Below are 6330 nucleotides of genomic sequence, written 5' to 3'. Positions count from 1 at the left end.
TATAATGGGCGTGGTTGTGTATTGATGGTTGTACATGACCCCTCCCACCTGTACATGGCCCCTCCCACCCGTCTACAGGAAGGAACGTCGCGTGTTGGTGGTCGTCCATGGCCCCTCCCACCCGTATATGGCCCCTCCCACCCATCTACAGGAAGGAACGTCGCGTATTGGTGGTTGTCCATGGCCCCTCCCACCCGTCTACAGGAAGGAACGTGTTGTTGGTCGTACATGGCCCCTCCCACCTGTACATGGCCCCTCCCAGCTCACTTTGGGTGGGGGGCCCATTGAACACGGCTCACTTTGGGTGGGGGGCTCATGGAACACGGCTCACTTTGGGTGGGGGGCTCATGGAACACGGCTCACTTTGGGTGGGGGGCCTATTGAACACGGCTCACTTTGGGTGGGGGGCCCATGGAACACGGCTCACTTTGGGTGGGGGGCCCATGGAACACGGCTCACTTTGGGTGGGGGGCTCATGGAACACGGCTCACTTTGGGTGGGGGGCCCATGGAACACGGCTCACTTTGGGTGGGGGGCTCATGGAACACGGCTCACTTTGGGTGGGGGGCTCATGGAACACAACTCACTTTGGGTGGGGGGCCCATGGAACACGGCTCACTTTGGGTGGGGGGCCCATGGAACACGGCTCACTTTGGGTGGGGGGCTCATGGAACACGGCTCACTTTGGGTGGGGGGCCTATTGAACACGGCTCACTTTGGGTGGGGGGCCCATGGAACACGGCTCACTTTGGGTGGGGGGCTCATGGAACACAACTCACTTTGGGTGGGGGGCCCATGGAACACGGCTCACTTTGGGTGGGGGGCCCATGGAACACGGCTCACTTTGGGTGGGGGGCCCATTGAACACGGCTCACTTTGGGTGGGGGGCCCATTGAACACGGCTCACTTTGGAGAGGTGGGGAGACCCCTGTCTCAGCTCCTCATATCCCTATTATGTGTAAGTCACCCTGTGCCTGTTAGGGGTACAGGGGGATCTGTCCTAATATTAGGGGGGAATCTGTCCTAATATTGGGGGTGATCTGTCCTAATATTGGGGGGGGGGGATCTATCCTAATATTGGGGGGGGGAATCTGTCCTAATATTGGGGGTGATCTGTCCTAATATTGGGGGGGGGAATCTGTCCTAATATTGGGGGTGATCTGTCCTAATATTGGGGGGGTGATCTGTCCTAATATTGGGGGGGAATCTGTCCTAATATTGGGGGGGAATCTGTCCTAATATTGGGGGGGGGATCTATCCTAATATTGGGGGGGGGAATCTGTCCTAATATTGGGGGTGATCTGTCCTAATATTGGGGGGGGGGAATCTGTCCTAATATGGGGGGGGGATCTATCCTAATATTGGGGGGGAATCTTTCCTAATATTGGGGGTGATCTGTCCTAATATTGGGGTGGGGGGAAATCTGTCCTAATATTGGGGGGGGAATCTGTCCTAATATTGGGGGGGGGGAATCTGTCCTAATATTGGGGGGGAATCTTTCCTAATATTGGGGGTGATCTGTCCTAATATTGGGGTGGGGGGGAAATCTGTCCTAATATTGGAGGGGGGGGGGGTGTTGTGGATTGTTTGGTGCCATGTGGTGCACCCCATTGTTCTATTGTGTGTCTTGCTTGGGAGCAAACTATTATGGGATGTGTGACGATCGCGGCCTCAGACCCCCAGCCCTTCTCACCAAACTCGTGACCGAAGGACCGGCCAATCTAAAACCGCGCTGTCACGTGCGTAACAATGCCACGCCCAGCTGCACCCTGCACAACGATTTTCCAGCTAACTGACCACAGATCGATGTACCGGCAGCCTGGGAGCGATTGTTACTGGGTCAGGATAATTCCACAATTAACCCTTCACACTGCCACCACCTCCTTTTTGTACAGAGAGAGGAAACTCGGCGATATCAGCAATAACACTATGATGATTGGATAATCGTCTGTATAACACGGTCACTGCAGCCCGGCTATGCAGAAGTTTAAAACACACACAGTAGCGCTCTTCAGAGGAAGGGGTTCTTGGTTTGCATTAAAGAGCTTTAGAAACAGTTCAACACTTTTCAGAAAATAGGATTTATTACTAAAAAGGTCAAAAGGGTGCAATAAAAGTATTTACAGAAAAAGATGTAACCAATATATATATATACAGAGAGCAACAACACAACAGAGAGAAGTTTAGGGAGGTAAATACTTGCAGATTCAAGTGTCAGAGCACAAGGGTGCCGATTCTCCCAAAGTTGGTTCCAATGTTAAACGGGAGAAATCTCTTCATCCTCCTTCCCCAGGCATAACAGCCTTTTTCTAGGAACTCAGCAGGGTGTCTCCTTAAAGAAGAGAACCAATCGCCTCATTTGGGGAGGGTGTTTAGGTGGGGAACTCAGGCTAGGACCAAATCCCTCCCAGTTTATATCAGGGTCAGTACCCTTCCCCAGGTACATGTAGCATCCTATCCACTGGCAGGATAATCTGCAGAATGATCTCCTGAACGTCCAGACATCACATACGACATATCTGCTTGGGACGGGTAGGAGAGATGGCTTTCTGCTCTCAGACGTAATCTAGGGGTGTAAGGTATCTGGTGACTCGCAGTAAACTGACCAATCTGAATAGATGTTTTGTGTTATTAGATGTATTTCCTACGAGAAGTTATGAAAGTGAATGAAAAAGTGGTTTCCCAAATGAGATGTATGTTTTACTGATATCCCAGAATGCATTCAAGTCCAGTGACTGGCGGGATTATAGCTTTACGAGCAGCTCAGACCAAGAGTGGGACAGACACAGTGGAATCAGATAATTGGGTTTACAACCATGAGGTGTATCCAGCTGTGCCTGATGCACTCCTGAACTCAGCCACACCAGACCACCTGCCATTCAACAGAAAGGGGGGGGGGCTGATTTGGAGTGAGAATGACACAAGATGGAGGATCTTTGCAGCATGGATGTCTGCGTCCATATTTGTATGTACAATTGCTACAGGATGTATGTGTTTGTGTATTGGCTTGGTGGGGGGGTGTCTCCAGCAGCCCTCCCTCCTGATGGGACTGTCTATTGGTGTGTCTCTTGTTACTAAATGTAGATTGTCCCGCCCTGTGTCATTATGTAAGAGGGGAGGGATTGCCCCGCCCTGTGTCATTATGTAAGGGGGAGGGATTGCCCCGCCCTGTGTCATTATGTAAGGGGGAGGGATTGCCCCGCCATGTGTCATTATGTAAGGGGGAGGGATTGCCCCGCCCTGTGTCATTATGTAAGAGGGGAGGGATTGCCCGCCCTGTGTCATTATGCAGGGAGGGGGGTTGTCCCGCCCTGTGTCATTATGCAGGGAGGGGGGATTGCCCCGCCCTGTGTCATTATGTAAGGGAGGAGGGATTGCCCCGCCCTGTGTCATTATGCAGGGAGGGGGGATTGCCCCGCCCTGTGTCATTATGTAAGGGGGGAGGGATTGCCCCGCCCTGTGTCATTATGTAAGGGGATTGTCCCGCCCTGTGTCATTATGTAAGGGGGGAGGGATTGCCCCGCCCTGTGTCATTATGTAAGGGGGGAGGGATTGCCCCGCCCTGTGTCATTATGTAAGGGGGGAGGGATTGCCCCGCCCTGTGTCATTATGTAAGGGGGAGAGATTGCCCCGCCCCCCTGTGTCATTATGTAAGGGGGAGGGATTGCCCCGCCCTGTGTCATTATGTAAGGGGGAGGGATTGCCCCGCCCTGTGTCATTATGTAAGGGGGGAGGGATTGCCCCGCCCTGTGTCATTATGTAAGGGGGAGGGATTGCCCCGCCCTGTGTCATTATGTAAGGGGGAGGGATTGCCCCGCCCTGTGTCATTATGTAAGGGGGGAGGGATTGCCCCGCCCTGTGTCATTATGTAAGGGGGGAGGGATTGCCCCGCCCTGTGTCATTATGTAAGGGGGAGGGATTGCCCCGCCCTGTGTCATTATGTAAGGGGGAGGGATTGCCCCGCCCTGTGTCATTATGTAAGGGGGATTGTCCCGCCCTGTGTCATTATGTAAGGGGGGAGGGATTGCCCCGCCCTGTGTCATTATGTAAGGGGGGAGGGATTGCCCCGCCTGAGTCATTATGTAAGGGGGAGGGATTGCCCCGCCCTGTGTCATTATGTAAGGGGGGAGGGATTGCCCCGCCCTGAGTCATTATGTAAGGGGGAGGGATTGCCCCACCCTGTGTCATTATGTAAGGGGGAGGGATTGCCCCGCCCTGTGTCATTATGTAAGGGGGAGGGATTGTCCTGCCCCGTGTCATTATGCAGGGAGGGGGGGTTGTCCCGCCCTGTGTCATTATGCAGGGAGGGGGGGCTGTCCCGCCCTGTGTCATTATGCAGGGAGGGGGGGTTGCCCCGCCCTGTGTCATTATGCAGGGAGGGGGGGTTGTCCCGCCCTGTGTCATTATGCAGGGAGGGGGGGTTGCCCCGCCCTGTGTCATTATGCAGGGAGGGGGGATTGCCCCGCCCTGTGTCATTATGCAGGGAGGGGGGGTTGCCCCGCCCTGTGTCATTATGCAGGGAGGGGGGATTGTCCCGGCCTGTGTCATTATGCAGGGAGGGGGGATTGTCCCGGCATGTGTCATTATGCAGGGAGGGGGGATTGCCCCGCCCTGTGTCATTATGCGGGGAGGGGGGATTGCCCCGCCCTGTGTCATTATGCGGGGAGGGGGGATTGCCCCGCCCTGTGTCATTATGCGGGGAGGGGGGATTGCCCCGCCCTGTGTCATTATGCGGGGAGGGGGGATTGCCCCGCCATGTGTCATTATGCGGGGAGGGGGGATTGTCCCGCCATGTGTCATTATGCAGGGAGGGGGGATTGCCCCGCCCTGTGTCATTATGCGGGGAGGGGGGATTGCCCCGCCATGTGTCATTATGCGGGGAGGGGGGATTGCCCCGCCCTGTGTCATTATGTAAGGGGGGAGGGATTGCCCCGCCCTGTGTCATTATGCAGGGAGGGGGGATCGTCCCCCGAGTGTATATATCTTGTATCTGTGTTCATATAAACTAGTCTACTTCCTGGTTTCCTTCCAAGTCTGGTGTCGTCTCGTCCTGTATGGTCGGTTGTGGTGTCGGTGGTCGGGGTTCGGATGGGGAAGCGGGAGTCTAACGGAAGTACCCAAGTGCAGTCTGGGTCGGTTCCGTTACACATGGCCCCTCCCACCTGTACATTACTCCTTCCACCTTTACATGACCACTCCCACCCATCCATGACCCTTCCTACCTGTACTTGGCTCCTCCTACCTGTACATGACCCCTCTCACCCATACATGACTCCTCCTACCGATCTCACCACCGTACACCGTCCTCCGTACCTCCATCACATCCCCCGCCGTCCTCCGTACCTCAATACCATCCCCCACCGTCCACCGTCCTCCATCACATCCCCCACCGTACACCATCCTCCGTACCTCAATACCATCCCCCGCCGTCCACCGTCCTCCATCACATCCTTCACCAACACCATCCTCCATACCTCAATTAGATCCTCCACCGTACGCTGTCCTCCATCACATCCCCCACCGTCCACCGTCCTCCATCACATCCTTCACCGACACCGTCCTCCATACCTCCATTAGATCCTCCACCATACGCCGTCCTCCATCACGTCCTTCACCAACACCGTCCTCCATACCTCCATTAGATCCTCCACTGTACGCCGTCCTCCATCACATCCCCCACCATACACCATCCTCCGTACTTCAATACCATCCCCCACTGTCCTCCATACCTCCATCAGATCCTCCACTGTCCACCGTCCTTCATCACGTCCTTCACCAACACCGTCCTCCATACCTCCATTAGATCCTCCACCGTCCTCCATCACATCCCCCACCATACACCATCCTCCGTACTTCAATACCATCCCCCACCGTCCTCCGTACCTCCATTAGATCCTCCACCGTACGCCGTCCTCCATCACGTCCTTCACCAACACCGTCCTCCGTACCTCCATTAGATCCTCCACCGTCCTTCATCACATCCTCCGCCATACACCATCCTCCGTACTTCAATACCATCCCCCACCGTCCTCCATACCTCAATTAGATCCTCCACCGTACGCTGTCCTCCATCACATCCCCCACCGTCCACCGTCCTCCATCACATCCCCCACCGTCCACCGTCCTCCATCACATCCTTCACCGACACCGTCCTCCATACCTCCATTAGATCCTCCACCATACGCCGTCCTCCATCACGTCCTTCACCAACACCGTCCTCCATACCTCCATTAGATCCTCCACCGTCCACCGTCCTTCATCACATCCTCCACCATACACCATCCTCCGTACTTCAATACCATCCCCCACCGTCCTCCGTACCTCCATTAG

This window comes from Staurois parvus, unplaced genomic scaffold (assembly GCF_062004578.1).
Source record: "Staurois parvus isolate SC_StPar_1 unplaced genomic scaffold, SC_StPar_1.0 ptg003756l, whole genome shotgun sequence".
Lineage (NCBI taxonomy): Eukaryota > Metazoa > Chordata > Amphibia > Anura > Ranidae > Staurois > Staurois parvus.
The sequence above is the reverse complement of the archived record's forward strand: the minus strand, read 5'-3'. Positions refer to the sequence as shown.